The sequence below is a fragment of the Zingiber officinale genome, chromosome 9B (assembly GCF_018446385.1).
Source record: "Zingiber officinale cultivar Zhangliang chromosome 9B, Zo_v1.1, whole genome shotgun sequence".
NCBI lineage: Eukaryota > Viridiplantae > Streptophyta > Magnoliopsida > Zingiberales > Zingiberaceae > Zingiber > Zingiber officinale.
Window position 1 is genome coordinate 31,119,974 of NC_056003.1, and position 16,503 is coordinate 31,136,476.

At 37.7% G+C, this 16,503-nt stretch overlaps 1 long non-coding RNA gene across 1 annotated transcript; it reads left to right on the forward strand.

Annotated features, from left to right (window-relative positions):
- The first annotated feature begins 9,561 nt into the window (after positions 1-9,561).
- Positions 9,562-12,118, forward strand: LOC122024615. Its single transcript, XR_006123474.1, has 3 exons — positions 9,562-10,073; positions 10,157-10,263; positions 11,911-12,118. It is a non-coding gene; the product is annotated as an uncharacterized LOC122024615 (long non-coding RNA).
- Positions 12,119-16,503: the final 4,385 nt, after the last annotated feature.

The window sequence follows — 16,503 nt, forward strand, 5'->3', positions numbered from 1 at the left end:
AAGTGTAACAACACTTATCCCCAGGAGCTTCCAAGAATTGGCGGTGAGTGTCGGAGAAGATCACGTGAGCTGGAGAAGAAAGGTTACAACGTTTGAACACTTCGTCGCCTTTATATCTGCGCTTCTAGGGCTTCCAATCGATTGGGGCTCCTCCCAATCGATTGTCACATTAGATCCCAGCGATCTCGACCATCCAAAATCTGCATCCTATGCAACGATCGAATCACAATCGATTGACCAATCGAATGGGGAGGCTTGAATCGATCGGTTGATCGATTCAGAGTGCCTTTGTGCTCTTCGCTGGAAAAGCCTGAATAAATCGACCGATCAATTCAGCTTTCTCATGTCACACACGATTTCCAGCCCCCAATCGATCAACTGATTGATTAGCGGTGCCCAATCGATCGGCTGATCGATTGGGGATCGTTCTGTACTCGCGACTTCACTTTCCAATCGATCAGCTGATTGATCGGGCTTGGTCCAATTTGATCACTTGATCAAATTGACTAACCCAAGCTCGCCCGAGTCAAGTCTAGAGCTCCCAAACCCAACATCTGGTCAACCTTGACCTGTTGGGACTCCTCGTGCCTAGCATCCGGTCAACCTTGACCTGCTGGGACTTCTTCACCAAGTGTCCGACCAATTCTTTGGCCCACTTGGACTTTTCTCCTCATGCCTAGTGTCCGATCAACCTTGACCCACTTGGACTTACCATCTTGTTCCAAGTGTCTGATCCTCCATGGCCCACTTGTGCCAAGTATCCAGTCACTCCTTTGACCTACTTGGACTTCCCAACACCAGGTGTCTGGTCCGTCATGACCCACTTGGATTTCCACGTGCATGGCTTCACTCACTAGGAGTTACCATCTACCTAGATTCACTCACTATAGCTTTCCATTTGCCTAGCTTCACTCACTAGGACTTTCCTCTACCTGACTTCACTTACCAGGACTTTCACCTAGCTTCACTCACTAGGACTTTCCTCTGCCTAACTTCACTCACCAGGACTTTCACGTAGCTTCACTCACTATGATTTTCACCTGGCTTCACTCACCAGGATTTTCCCACTGCCCTGCTTCACTCACCGGGAATTCATCTGCCTGACTTCACTCACTAGGGCTTTCACCTAGCTTCACTCACTGGGATTTTCACCTAGCTTCAATCACGAGGATTTTTCCTTGCCTAACCTTTAGTTAGGACTTTTCCAGTCAAGTATCCGGTCAACCCCTTTGACCTACTTGACTCTTCTTCACATCTAACTAGTTAGACCTTGACCAGAGGAGAATTACACCAACAAACTCCCCAATCAGATGATTGCACCTGCAATCTCCACATATTGTCAAACATCAAAACCCAAACATCAAGACCCAAGATTGAGTCAACTCAAGCTTAGTTAACCTGGTCAACCTGACCCAGGAGATATTGCATCAACACTTCACATACAGAAATCGACAAGGTAAGTTAGCTATGGTCTCTACCTCTTGATTAGTTATATAAATTTATTAAAATATTATCTAAAACTTTATATCACCTAGAAAATGATAATAAAAGACTATTAAAAGAAAACAAAGAACTAAAAGAAACTTTAGTAAAATCTTGTCGATTAGAAGATTTCGACAAAATAAAAATTAAAAATTAAAAATTAAAAGAACAATAGAAAATTTGAAGAATTCTACATGTTCGAATATTTTTATTTCAAATTTTAAAAATTATCAAGGACTAAATTAGTATTTTAGATATCATAAGGGCCAAATTAGAAAATTATCACTAAAATATATTCCTAAAAAGTTTTTGATTAATCCGGTAGGAAGGACATATGTTGGGTTCCAAAATCATACTTAGATTAAATTTTTATACATGTCTTACTTTTAAATTGATTTAATGTTTTTTCTTAGAATTGTCTAAATAAATTATTTCATATAATTTTTGTTTGAAATTAATTTGATATTAATTTTTATAAGAAAGAGATTTCATTATTTATCTGTAGAAAAAGTTTTAAAATTTTTTTACCATTGAATTATTTTTTATGAATTTTTATTTAAAAAATTATTTTTCTAATTTAAAAATATTTCTCAGGTTTATTTTTTGCAAACTTTATTTTTTTCTATAAAAACTTATCATGTTCTCTATCCAAGAAAATAATTTTGAAATTTTTTTGACCAATATTAAATTTTCTCTTTTTATAAAAATACTAACTTTTCATATTAAAAATTCTCAAAGATTCAATCTTTAAAAAATTATTTTTTATGTAAAAATACTTGGTCTATTACATTCTTAGAAAATTTTTTGAACTTAGAAACTATTTTTAAGTCTTTTTTAGAAAATACATCTTTCTATAGAAAATAATTTATTACTGTTTAAATTAATTTTTTTTAAAAATTTTATCACTACTTTGTGAAACAAGTATACGCAGCGGAAAACTTAAACAGAATAATACAAGAAAACACCAGCGGTTTTACTTGGTTCGGAGCCTTCGGCGACTCCTACTCCAAGACCTAGGTCCCGCGGACCTATCGATGGGTAATTCACTAAAACCTCTTCCGGTACGTCCGGAAGAAGCAGAAGTGCAACAAACTGCACTTCCCGTTTGCGGAATTTAAGTACAAAAATGTTATCGACACTTAGGATCAAAGTAGCTTGTTCGTGTATCGATGTCAGTCTGTCGGCCCCATCAGAAGTCCTCGAAACAGTCGTCCGGCACAGTAACCTCGTAGCTGAGTTGTAACAAGAGCACGGAGCAATCAGAACCTCAAAAGAACGCTTAGTAGCTAGTATGGTAGTTGTTAATGAAGCTTTGGGCGAGCAGGCTATAAAGAGCATGGAAGGGGCCTTCCATAGGTATTGAAGACGCCTCCAATAGGATAAATTTTATCCAGTTAATTCTGTGCGTTATCTGCTCTGAACGCCAAATTTCATCCCTTGGAACGTGCATTCCACTTCCATGAACAGTACGAAGGCGCCTTCACTACTTAAAAGCGCCTTTAGACACTATTCATCCAAAGGCTCTTGCTCCTTTTTACCATGCAAAATGTATTAGTCTAATAACTAAAACATCTACCCTGTAAAATAAAGTTAGCACAATAATAAGTTATAGTAATTAGTTTCTATCCTCCTAGGACCAGAAACTAGTCAAGGTCTCAAATTAGGAATCCGAAATGGACCTAACCTGGATCGACGCCTACTATCCGCTCGACCAGGACACGTCCTTGATAATTATGATTTCGTTACACTATTTTGATTCATACATGCATGATTTGATGTCTTGTTCATAGGTTAAACTCATGTTTATATCACATTTTATGCATTTCATTTATTCTTGGACTTAATTACAAATTATCTTATTTTTGTGTTATTTAATGCTAATATTTGATTGTTATTTTGTAGGCATCAAAGAATCTTGGATTTGGATCTATTTGAATCGAATTTGTGATCGAATCAGAGTTTAAATGAGAAGATCAAGCTTTAGAGCATTATGGACCGTTCATCAAAGATCGGAGCAGATCTAAGCCATCCATTGAAGATCTGGTTCATCCAACCTAAGGGAGAGTAGATCAAGACCCTTGATTAAGATCGACACCTTTGGATCAGATTTTTAGAGACTTTTCACCGTTGATCAAGATCCAAATCATTCTCAGCCATCCATCACAAATTTGATCTAATTTAAATTGAGAAGCTACAGTGCTTCTTCGTTCGTCGATCTGCACATTGTGCTTTGTGTCAAACAGCAAGGAGGCACGGGCATCCCCTGTGATTCCGACCCCGATTCCACCTTCGATCATCTTCTCAGGCGACGCCCTCAGTGGGGAGCTTCAAGGCGGCTACTAGACCAAGATCCCAATCATCTGGAGCCACCGGCGAGTGTTCTTGCCGGCGCATTTCTGTTTATGCGATACTTTGTTTTCAGCACAGATTTGGCGGGTGTTCCCTCCGATCTGTGATTCCCTTCCCATCAGCGACATTTGGCGGCGTTCCTCCCGTGTTACTGAGCTCCATCCGACGATCATCCACCATCCACAGCTTCATTCCAGATTCAGAGATTACAGTTTGCATAAATCCAGATTTAAAGCCATTTAGAGGTTCCAGGTTGTTTCTAGCTTGCCGGAGGCGTTCCTCTGGTGTGGCTAAGCAATTTTGGAATTGATTTGTAGTTGAGGTTCTTCACCGGCGACCGGAGTTGGGCATTCTTATCTCTGACTTCTTGTGTGACAGCAAGAAGTGTTGTTTGTGTAGATTTGTTGTGAGTTGGATCGGTTTGTTTCATGCTATTACTGTTTTTGTAGCTAGAACAAGTTTCTTTTGATGTTTGTTATATTCTTATCAAGTTATCTAGTATTTCTTTAACTTGTTGGAGTTTAATTCATATTTAGTAGTTATAATTTCATTGATGCAATTTAGTGTAAGTCTTGTTTGATGCTTGGTTAATTTTTAAGCGGTTAAGTTTTAAGTTAGAGTTTAAATTTTGCTTTAGATCAGATTTAATTGTATTTTGTTATTTCATTCTCAATTTAAGTGTGTTGATGGTTTAATCATAACGTAGGGTGACAGTGCGTTATGGATTGATTGTTGGCACTTAGGTAGATTTCATTTATGCATTTGATTAGTTTCCTTCTTGTTATGTTTTCAATTTGTTAGATTTAGAGTCAAATCCAAAACCCCCCATTTCTATATTAAAAATCCAAGAGTAATAACGTACGATCCTAAGTTTACCATCATATCATTGCGTTCGTTGGGAGACGACCCGAGTTATCTCTATGCTACATTAGTGTAGAATGAATTCGGTCATTTAATTCTTTTGATACCCATTGTGCGACAAAAATTAGGGCTTATCAGTCCTCACTTAGTCACTCTCCTCCAGTGACTTACCTTTACTTACCATTTTACCAGTTGTTCGGTCCGCAGATCCAACTGGACTTCTTGCTAGACATTCGGTCAGTCCGTCGATCTATCTAGACTTCGCACCAACTATCCGGTTGGCCAGTTGACCTAGCTAGACTTTGCACCAGCTATCCGGTCGGCCCGTTGACCAAGCTGGACTTTGCACCAGCTATCCGGTCGGCCCGTTGACCTAGCTGGACTTTGTACCAGCTATCTGGTCTGCCCGTTGACCTAGCTGGACTTTTTGCCAGATATCTGGTCGGCTAATTGACCTATTTGGAGTTCGTGCTAGATATTCGATCAACCCGTTGACCTATCTGGTTAATTTCCTGCATACTTAGTAAGGTGGTTAGATCACACCAACACCTAACTTAACTTACTTGTCATTCATCAAAACCTGAGTTAGACCGTTAGTGCAACTTGCACCAACACTTTGGATATGTCTATTTCATTGTTACAAAAAATTTTAAAAATTTTGAACAATTAAAAATAATTTTAAAATTATTTTTTTCCAAATTACTTTATAAATCACAAAACTACAATTTTTCAAAATTTAAACTATTATTTCAAAGTTATTCAAAATTTAAAATTATGTCTCTTAGAGATTATTTTAGATTTATTTTAAAGTTATTTTTCAATATTTCTCTTATTTTTAATGTGACCAATGAGAGAGAATTAGAGATTAAGTCTAGGTGAAGGGTACATTTTTTTATTTTGCATTAAATATTATTAAATACAAATTATGTACTTGCTATTTTACTGTTATTTGTTTTTGGTTTACCCTAACATGACTTAGATTGCTCACATAAAAAAAAGGAGAGAATGTAAGTACCGTGTGATAGTTTTAAAGTGATCAACTAAGTCAAATTAGGTCATGTTGTGGTTTGATCCTTATGTCTAAATGTGCATGAACTTACGAGCATAAGAAGTTGAGCGAGAGACGTAGTTAGCGAGAAGGATGGTATGGGAAGGAGTCGAGGGGCTCGGTGCGTTCGAGGGACAAGGTGCTGTGGAAGAGTATGCTAGCGGAAAGAAGGAAGCGCGCGACGTTTCCGAGGGACAAGAGGCCAGAGCGGATGATTGCTTGAGAAGGTTAGAAGATGGGTTCGGGTGAGTCCAATTTTGGATAACCGAAATCACCTAAGTGAGAGGAGCCGAAGCTGAAGCTCGGACAAAAAGTCAACTTGAAGTTGACTCTCTTTCGGACGCTCGGAGCTATTCCGGACACTCGAAGTTACTCTGAGCGCCCAAACCACTGTGGTCTAGTCGGGGTGCCTCGACTCCTCGATGTTGTAGATCAGCATCGCCAGGGTCCGGGTGCTGAAAGCAGGCTAAAATTTTATCCTACATCCGTTGCGTAGCCATTTACGAGAAGATGAGATTTGAACGTCAGTAAATGTCAGTTTCGACTAGTAGACTATAAATAAAGCGCTGGTATTCTCTTTTTCGAACAACACACTTTGTACTTCGAATCTCTTTCTGTTTTTCATTTCCAAGCTTCATTTTCGTATACGAGGCTTCTTCACCTTCGACGTTTTGTTCGAGAAGTAGATGTTCATAGTGAGCTTATCTTCATTGGAGTAACAATCCTCTGATTGCTAACTAAGTAAAAATTTATTTATCTCATATACTTATTTTAATTCTATTATTCTTTTTTAATTAAGTGTGTAATTATGTTAAGCCTCATTATTTAAAAATGGCATTTGTTATTTTTATTGTGTCGGCCGCAAGGGACCTACATAAAGGACTAACAATAGAAGAATAATCAGAAAGCCACTAACAATAGAAGGATAATTAGAAACTATTGGTGATACGATTATTATGGAAAAAAATGGAGCATAATCTTTTGTAAGTAGAAAAGTTCTAGGATTAAGTGGATATTAGGATGCAGTAAGAGTTTAACCCAAAGTTTTGACAGAGCTAGGGGTGTGATATATTCTCCACAATTATCATAAAAACGGAGATGGGTATTGGTGACAAACTGTGTGCAAGTTAAGTGTTGTCCATCAAATTGGGTACTGACTAATGGTTTAGAGGCAGTTTTTTACAGGGTTTTTGGTAAGATAGAAAGGAGTGTGGCTTCATCAATAGTGGAATTAGTAGCCCCACTATTTAGAAAGGCATGTAGTATAAATTCATATCCATGAATATTAACAAGACATTTGACCATAATGTCTAAGTTTTTTTCATGTGTTGCAAATGCTAGAAGCTTTAGTAAACACTAGGTCTGTATCTGAGGGTGAGTTTACGAGTTGAATTGCCTTCCCATTATCTATAGATTTTTCAAGTGAAGTTACTGTAAGGAGATTATTTGCGTTAAGGAGATTATTGATCTCAGTTTCTAATATATTAATACAGGTTTCTAATATAGATTCCCTAGTTTCAAGTAGCAAGTTTCTAGTACTTCCTCTAGATGATAGAGTTATGGGAATAGTAATGACAAATATATGTTGGAGACAAAGGTTACATGCCTATTTTTTATGGATCTTGCAAGTACCTCATTTGTCTATAGATGGATACTAACTACAAATCAAAACAAGGAGTGTTATTAGTTCCTATTTTTAACATCCAGTCATATTGACAAGTAAGTTCTTCTGTAGGCTTAGCACTAAGTTGGGTAAACATTAAATTTGTTTCTAGAAATTCTTCCCATAATTCATCCAGATAATCTAATAGAACATATTCTTTCTTGTCAGACATTTTAGGAGATAAAGGAGGGTAAGATGGATGTAAGAAAGAATTGACTAAGCTATAGTTAGATGAAGGTGACATTTCCTCAATATCATCGACCGAGATGATAGAGCAAATATAGGAAGTATCAGAAATATTTGATTGTATTTCTACTAAGTCAAGAATGGTGCATATAACTAATTTTGCTTCTCTTGTGTATAGATTTTTCTTATTTGGACATGTTGAAGATAAATGGTCAGGTTCATTACAAGTAAAATAAATAATTGTATTAGCATAAATCTCCTTTGGTTTAAATTTTCTTACCTGCTTCTCTTTATTTAAATATGATTTTTTTTCTCTACTTTTTCTGACATAATATGTTTCCTTTGGTTTGATTGTTTTTGGCTTTGGCACAGATTGTCTAGGAAATCTTGATGGAAGACTTTTATATTTGTTTGACTTTTATATTTGTTTCGTTGTTTACTTTGGGAGAGTCTATATTATTGAGGTGTATATATTTGACTACAAAACTCATATTGTTGATTTTTAAGTTATTTCTGTATATGGATGTAGGTACATTTTTCTTTTAGTATTGAAATAATATGTTGAATACGTATACCAATATTATCATATTGTGGTGTTACTTTCATGTCTGTCCAAAGCTTATGTATTTCTTGTCCTAGATCTCTTGAGAGTTTACTAAATAGTCTTTCTCCTAATTTTGGATTACAGTAGTTTCCTGATACTGTAGTTAAGGCTAAGAAGTCATTACAAAAGGTTTAATCCAGTTCTAACTAAACAGTTGCAGCTGTTCGAAGTCCCTCATGACTTCTCTTTCTCGCATATCTAAGTCTATATTGACATCTCTGGTTGTAAATAACCTATGGATGATATAGCAAAAATTATGTTATTTCCTTGCGAATCAATTCTTGTTACTTCCTTAGGATAACTAGTTTTATAAGCTTCCAAGGCTGCTCGGGCAACATCGCCTCAGTAATTTTCACCTACTATTATCACGGCTTCGCCAAATTTATATCTAATTTATGTCTGGCTTGGTAGTCTCTTTTTACAAAAACTATCCATTGTTCTAAGTATGTAACAGAGATTTGAGGATCATCACATTTCCCAATATTTAATACAATTGAATTTTTGCTAAAGTAGGTTATTTCAGGTGGTCTTCTTTTACCTATAATTCTAAGTAATGGATTGTTATTTGTCTAAGGGAGAATTTTAGTTCTTGGAGGATGAATTTCTCTGTAATCCATAGTTCTCATGGAACTTTCAGGATAACGTACATGTAATGGTTGAGGTCTAGAGGGATTTGTGCTACTAAATTATGCAGGATTCATTAAATTTACATGAGATAAGTAATTCTTCTTTTTACAAATGATATTATGAGTTTCATCAAAGTCCAACATCCAATCGGGTTCTAATTTATGATGTGCTATGTCAAAAGTTTCTAATTCAGCTAATTCTGTACTAGTGATATATATGGCTATTTCAGTTGGTATATAGACATATTCTTCTAAATCATCATAAAAATTATCATGATGTAGTTGTTGATTGCGATTGTCAAAGTGGGGTGGAGGGACATATTCAATATTCATGAGATTCATATTACCCTCATCATTTTCTTCTTGTAAAGTAGAAGCTTTGTAATTATGAAATCTTACTATATAACTATCATGTCTATCTTTATAAAAAATAGATTTCATTGGTTGTAAAGTTTATGATTTAGTACTTAATTTTAGGTTTAGGGTCCAGTTTAGTCCGACAAATAAATTATGTAAAATACTAAAAAATGACGAATAATAATAAGGGAATTTTTCAGAATTTTTAGAAATTTTTCGGAAAATTTTCGGAGCTCGTATGGATGGATTAACGGGGATAAAAACAAGGTCCGGGAAAGCCTTTTTAGGCTACCCATTTAAGCGAGGAAATATTTATTTTCTTAATTTCTTTTTTTTTTTTTTTCTTTAATTTCCTTCTTCCCTGTCCTCGCTAAAACCCCCCGCGCGTCTCTCTTCTTTCCCCCACCGAAACCACCTCATGCCCTAACTGCTCTCTCCCAACCGGCGTGCTACCAAAACCGCCGCTCCCCCGACGCATCCCATCTTATCCTCTCCTCTTCCGAGCTTTTCCCCTCGCTCGTGCCCTAATCTCTGCTCTATTGTCGTACACCTACCTTTCCTCTTCCACTCCGCCGAGCAACGTCGCTGATCGCCGGCACACGAGCACCCTTCGTTTTTCTCTCGTCTTTGCCCGACGGCGTAGCCGAGCGCCGGCCACCGGATCCGGTACCAGTCATTTGTGCCCTAGCTAGCCACCGACGCCCGTCGCCCCTCGCAGTGGAGATCCCAGTGGCGCCGCCGACACTCCCTTGTGCCCTAGCATCCTCTGCCCTAGCGACGACAGCCGGCGCCGGCGCCCCTTTCCAGTGCCCTCCTTCCTTCTGAACAGTGTAGATTGGCCTAGGGCTCGAGTTTCACCTGCACACCTCTCCGCCGTGCCTAGCAGTGATCCTTAAGGTAGGCGATCTAACTAGCTGTGGAATTAGGGATTTCGGATGATTGATTTCCCATGTTGTGACTTTCTTCTTGTTCTGGACTAGGAGGAAGATCTTGGATCAGTTCATACTGTATTTCCATATCAGAGCTTGGATCTTCTCCTCTGTTTTTGATCATCCCTTCCTTGTGGTGGACTTAGGTCACGGTTGAGGTAAGTTTGGGTTGCTGGTTTTGGATCTTCTGTTCTTGATCCGAACAGTGTACTTGTTCCCAGCCATGAGTTGTTTTCGTTATGTGATATGGAATCTGTGTTTACTTGTTTTCTAGCAGCAAAGTTTTAAACTTCATCAGGAAGCATTCTTCTTTGTGGGGTTTTCTTGGTCCAACAATTTAATCCAATAGCTGCTCACATTAGGTCTAGCAGCAACGATCCTTGTTGTTGAGCAACAACGACTGTGGTTGAGGTATAGTGTAGGAATTGATCTTCGTTGTAGATGATTTGCTAGTTGTGTTAGCAATAATTGTTAACTTAGGTTTAGAATTAACCTAATGGTGTAATTAGGGTTAATGAAGCTAACCCTAGATGGTTGGTGGATTAGGAATTTGTTTAGCTATTTGTTTATAATTAATTTAGCTAAACTGTACGATTTACTAAAGGACTTTGACGCGAGACGAGTATCTCGACATCGGATTTGGACCGGATTGATCTTTTCGATTGGAGGCGGGTACTTTTGACTTTTTGTCATTTGATATGCATAGTAATGTCTTTAACAAATAGCAACTATTGTGTTTTCTTATCTGCTTTGGTTGATCACTACCCGATCTGTTACATGCTTGTTTGTTTATTTGTTATGCACATCATGTTAGTACTTATCTGATTTTACATGCTTATAGGGGTAGTGACACAATCATGTTATATATTATGCTCAGGACCTAGGGTTTTTGATACCTTATATGATCTGTGTACCTTTGATTTGATTCAATGTCCTATGGTACACATTTTATATTTATGTATGGATATTGCTATACTTTTCAGGATATTGCCATGTTTAGTGTCATGCATCATCTCGCATGATTGTATGTTGTGCGATAGTTTGCTCCATTATTGTCGAGCACATCGTCAGTTACATGTATCTGTACACACCACCACTCATGGGTTGGTGGTATATCAGACAGGTGTGTGATAGTTCTGCTGTTTGGCTCCGTTGGTCTGGTGACTCAGCGTGGTAGCCGGCAGACGGTTCTGGTCTGTTTGGCTCCGTTGGTTTAGTGTAGCAACGTGGTAGCCGGCAGGCAGTTGGACTCTGTTTGGCTCCGTTGATCTGCTCATGGGTAGTGTGATGCAGCGTGGTAGTCGGCAGAGATTCCTCCCCGTCATCGTGTACCGGGAGATGAGAGCATTGAGCTCCCCCATTTATGATTTGGGGTAGAAGGATCCGTCTACTCAATCACTCATCAGGAGCAGTGATGGCAGAGTGCACGGTTGTCACAGCCCTACCCACTCGGTCCCACTATTGTGTGTGAGATGGCTGACTGGCGTCAGGGGTGACCATGACATTTGCATCATATGCATGATGTATTTATTGCTTGTGTTTGCTGCATTTACTTGCTGTATTTATATGAATGCATATGATTGACATGCATACAGGATTTATGACACTCTCGGTCTGACGACCTGTTGTACTTATACCCTGGTCCTAGTTAGTACAATTTTCTCTTGCTTGTTTCAGTTGCATTTATCCTTCTTGTATCAGGAGACTGTACGCATGATTAGTGCTGGTTGTTATTTTCTTTATTATGCATATCAGTTGTTACCCGCTGAGTGTGGACTCACACCCTCCTCCGTTGCTATTTTCAGGTTGATGTTGTCCAGAGAGTTCCAGTCGCTAGTCCCCTGAAGACCCAGAGTTATTTGATCTTTTTGTTATGTCTCTTATTGCACTAACTGGACTTGTATAGTTTACCTTATGGATATTGTCGATGAACTTTATTTGGATTTGTTTTACTACATGCCTGCCTAGGCGGCAGAAGAGGTAAGTTGATTTTATCGTCGGATTTGAGCTTTATGAGTGCATTGGAGTAGGACATCAGTTTTGTGCTTTATGAGTGTAGTTGAGTAGGGTTGTTTTTGAGTCTTCTTATCATTGCTTCTTAGTTGTTCACTATTAAACTGCGTGGATGTTGGATGTGTGATTGTTGCTTATATTATTATTACTATTGTTCCGGCCGTGTTGGCCGATGTATATGTGGCCTAGAGGGCATTGTAGAAAGTTTCAGATTGTCACCCGTACAGGGGAGGTGTTGTCGAAATTTCTTCGGATAGGGACTCCCCCGGGGCGTGACAATTTATTGAATCCTGGTAGCCATTCGAATCCTGGTAAAGGCAAAATTCCACTGGCCAGGGGTGGGAAAACCTAGTGAGTAACGACACTGCCGAGGGTCGTCGGTTGACGACATAAGGGGTCGACAGTTGGGCCGGTAGTTGGGGCGCCCAAGGGACCGCCAAGGGGCCGCCAAATGGGCCGCCAGTTGGACCGCCCAAGGGGCTGAGGGGTCGGGTCATTACAAATTAGATGAAAAGTCTTTAGGTTTGAGGAAATAAATTCCTTTTGTTGTAAGAGTTTCAATAATATTATTTATTTGAACTTTAAAGTTGTTATTCATATTTGTCATTATTTTTCCTAAAAAAATTATATCTATTTATATATTATGTCTTTGGAAATCTCCATATCCTCTTGCTTAAACTGAAATCTTAATATGTTTTATAAAATCTAGTATTGTCATATTAAAGTTTGGATAGAAATAAGTGATTATCAAATTAGTATTCATATCAAATTCTATAAGTCCAATAATTATTTTATCATTATCTGAAAACCTAGAGTTATAGAGAACTAAAAATATTTTAGCTTCTATATTTTTTCTAGTAAATCCTCTAAAACCAAATACAATTAATCTTAAATGGATATAATTATGTTTGCATTGTAAGAGTGTTCTTGTGGACTCTTCGGTCATAAATGTAAAACGTTCTTCTCCTCTATCTGGTAAATGGAGTGGTTGTATTCTGTAATGTTTATAAAGTGCCGTGGAAAAGGATAACAATCCTTGATTGTATATCCTTCTTGGATTAAGAGTGTTCAATTGTTCATTAGAAAAGGTATCTAAATTTTGTTCAGTATTAATAAGTTCTTCTAATTGGTAGGTAACGATATTGCTTTGTCTTCTAGGTAGAATAGCTAAAGTTCGGTTTGGTTGTCTTAATGTTTGTGAAGGTTCTATAGCACCGAATCCTTGGACTGACTAATATGCTTTATCTAGGGGTTCTGGCCAAATTGAAAGAGACTGAGACTGAGACTGTATTCAGTAGATTGTTGATTTATTGATAACCTTATCAATATGTCCGATTGTGCAATGGATATAATAACATGAAAGGATACTATGCAGGTTCTCAATATTTTCAGTTCTATGTGAATAGGTTCTCATGGGCAAGTTGTGTTGGCTTGAGATGAAAAACATTTTACTGTGCAATGCAAAACTTTATCAGTCAAAAATCTAAATGTTTTTTAAAAAGGGAAGGAAGGAATATGAATTTGTTTTAGAATGAAGATTGTGTTTTTGTAGTGGTATAGTCAAATTGTTTTAGGACTTAACATGTAAAGAGGGATATTGATGTTTGATCTGAAGAAAACACAGGTCCTCAAGTATTTCTGTTATTATTTTTGGGGGTTTGTTTGTGAAATAAAATGCCCACTAATTAAGAGTTAGTTGAAAAGGTTCGTGTCACAGGAGAGAGAACGACCTTATATACGAACCGAGTTATTTGGTACCTAAAAGAAAAATCTAGCCAACAAAATATCAATCATGATAAAATACACCAACCTATTTGGTACCGTAATTTTCTTCTCACTATGAATACTGATTTGGAATCGTATTATGTTCAAGTGGGGCAAGTCCCACAACTAGATCCAACCATAATTCAGAATTAAACCGTTCAATGGTTATGATAGATCAACTTTTAATCTTAACCGTCTAAAACGATTATGGTTCACGATTCAATTTATGATTCATCACAATTCAAGATTGTTATTTATATTTTATTTTTTAAAATATTTAAAATTTTAATTTAAATTTTTAATAGATAAAAATAGAACAATTAAATAAGACATAAGGAATGTGTTGAATTAAAGTTAGGATTGAGTTTAAATTAAATACATTAAATAGTTTCAAAAGTAAGGATCACATGAATTTAAATTAGGATCATTTTGAATTTGAATGAATTAAGATAAGAGCATCCACACAGAGCTCCCACTATAACATGGCTCCACCGAAGGAGCTCCCTCCCATAGTAGGAAGGAGCTCCTTCGTTAATTATGAGGAAGTGGCTCTGTGTTTATGGAGCCAGTTCTTCGTTGTTTTTTTAAAAAAATTTATTAAATGGTTTTTAATTTAAAAAATAAATATGTTAAAATATTAAAATATTGACATGGTGCGGATATGGCAACGAAGGACTATGGAAAACTTCTAAATACCCTAATAATCCAGTTTTAAAATCTATTCATTCAAAATAAAATATAAATTTTTTTAAATAAATTTTTCTTTTCTCTTATCTCTTTTCCCTCCCACGCTCTTCTCTCTTTCTTCTTCCCCCATCTCTTCTTCTCCCTTTTTTTCTCAACGGCAGCCTCCCTTCTCCTTTTTTTCTCAACGGCAGCCTCCCTTCTCCTTTTTTTCTCAACGGCAACCTCTCTTCTTCTCCCATTTCCCTTTTGTTTTTGAAGCCAACCACGGCCACCTTTTCCTCTCCTTGTTGTCCTTGCATCTCAGCAACAGTCGCTGGAGCGCCGCCGGAGAAAGCCGAGGCCACCAACGAACAGTTCTCCTTCCTTGCTTTCACGATTTTTCCAACATTCAAAATATATAACAGGTCAACGGGTAACGGCTAGCCGGCCTATTGATCCAATTATGGGTATAACCCGGTTTGGATCCTGCCGGTAATCGGGTCTACCCACAAGTAGGCAACAAGTTTCATTATCAGAAACTCTGAATGAAGAAACTTATTGTATGTAATATTATACAATATGTAATAATTTCCTAGAGTGATATGATCTATAGATCAGAAACTGAATATCTTCCACCTCATTATCTCTTCCCTTTCGTCACCAATATCTTCCACCTCATTGTCGCTGGTGGCTAAAATTTTCTTGTCGCCCTCAACTCCCTCTTAAAAGCTTGACCCTCTACAACTCAATGATCTAAGAATCAAGCTTTCTCTTCTCCAATTTGAGGGTTTCTCCCATGATTTACAGTTTGTTGATTGGACAACATTGGCAAGGGTAGAGGCCTTATCCATCTTTGCAGTATGTTTGAGAACGATTAATGGAAGGAAAAGCAAACAATTCAAATTAATTGAACGAAATGCAAAACAATTCGAGCTAAATTAGAACCTCAAATGAAGTTAAATACTGAGAAGGGCAACTTAAGCCTAAGGGTCGTATAAGGTAGACCCAAATAGAAAGGTCCTGAGTTCTTACCAAGATGAAGAAGAGAAATGTAAAATAAACTTCTCCTTCAGGGTGAAGTGGGCTGAATAGACAATGCTTGCTCAAAAAAAAATGCGAGAGGTAAATAAAACATTGGAAGTAAAATAAAAGATATTGAAGTTAAGCTATTTAAGCTCAAGATCACTTTTTCGCTTTGCCCTTTTCAATGTCCCTGATTTTCAAAAATTTCTCTTAGGGTGGGAGCAATGTCTTTGCTATCATTGAACTAAATAATACCACCAACCTTCTCATCTTCTGTCATCTTTGCTATCCTTTATGTTAAATTGCCCTAGATCGCACCACAAATTCCAATTTCATTAATCGTTGTCGGACTATCTATAGTGTACTAATGCTTGCAGCTTTAATTTTTTTTAGTTTCATTTCTTAAAGTTTTTGTGATTTGTAATTAAGCCTCTTTATGCATAATCATAATACATGGTTCAGGGTCCCCTCGGGATGGACTAGTGGCTAGTGCATGAGGTATTGCTACAATGAGGTCTGGGGGTCAAATCCAGACTAGTAGCCGGGTTCCTGCCCTCCCCTATGCACTAGTCATTGTCCGGGCTAGTAGCCCCCGTGATTTACCTCCTCCGTGTTGGCCTAGGGACGGGTTGGCGGAGGTGCTGAGGGCAAGCGAATCGCCTTTTGCTACAATAATAAATGGTTCAGGGCCCACGGGCTGACGCCAATGCTTCAGTGGTGTTGTCACAAATAAGTTTGGGTCTATTTCTAGCGGGTGCGACAGCCTCGTGAGTTACCTTACTTCCTACAAGCGTTATTGTTACTAGTTGAAGTCCCTATGATTTACATACTTGTATCTAGCCGGGGGTCGATACTGGGTCGTCTAAGGTGAGCTTTGTCACCTTTTGCCACAGATAATACATAGTTGTGTTTACAAATATGTCTAGGTACTG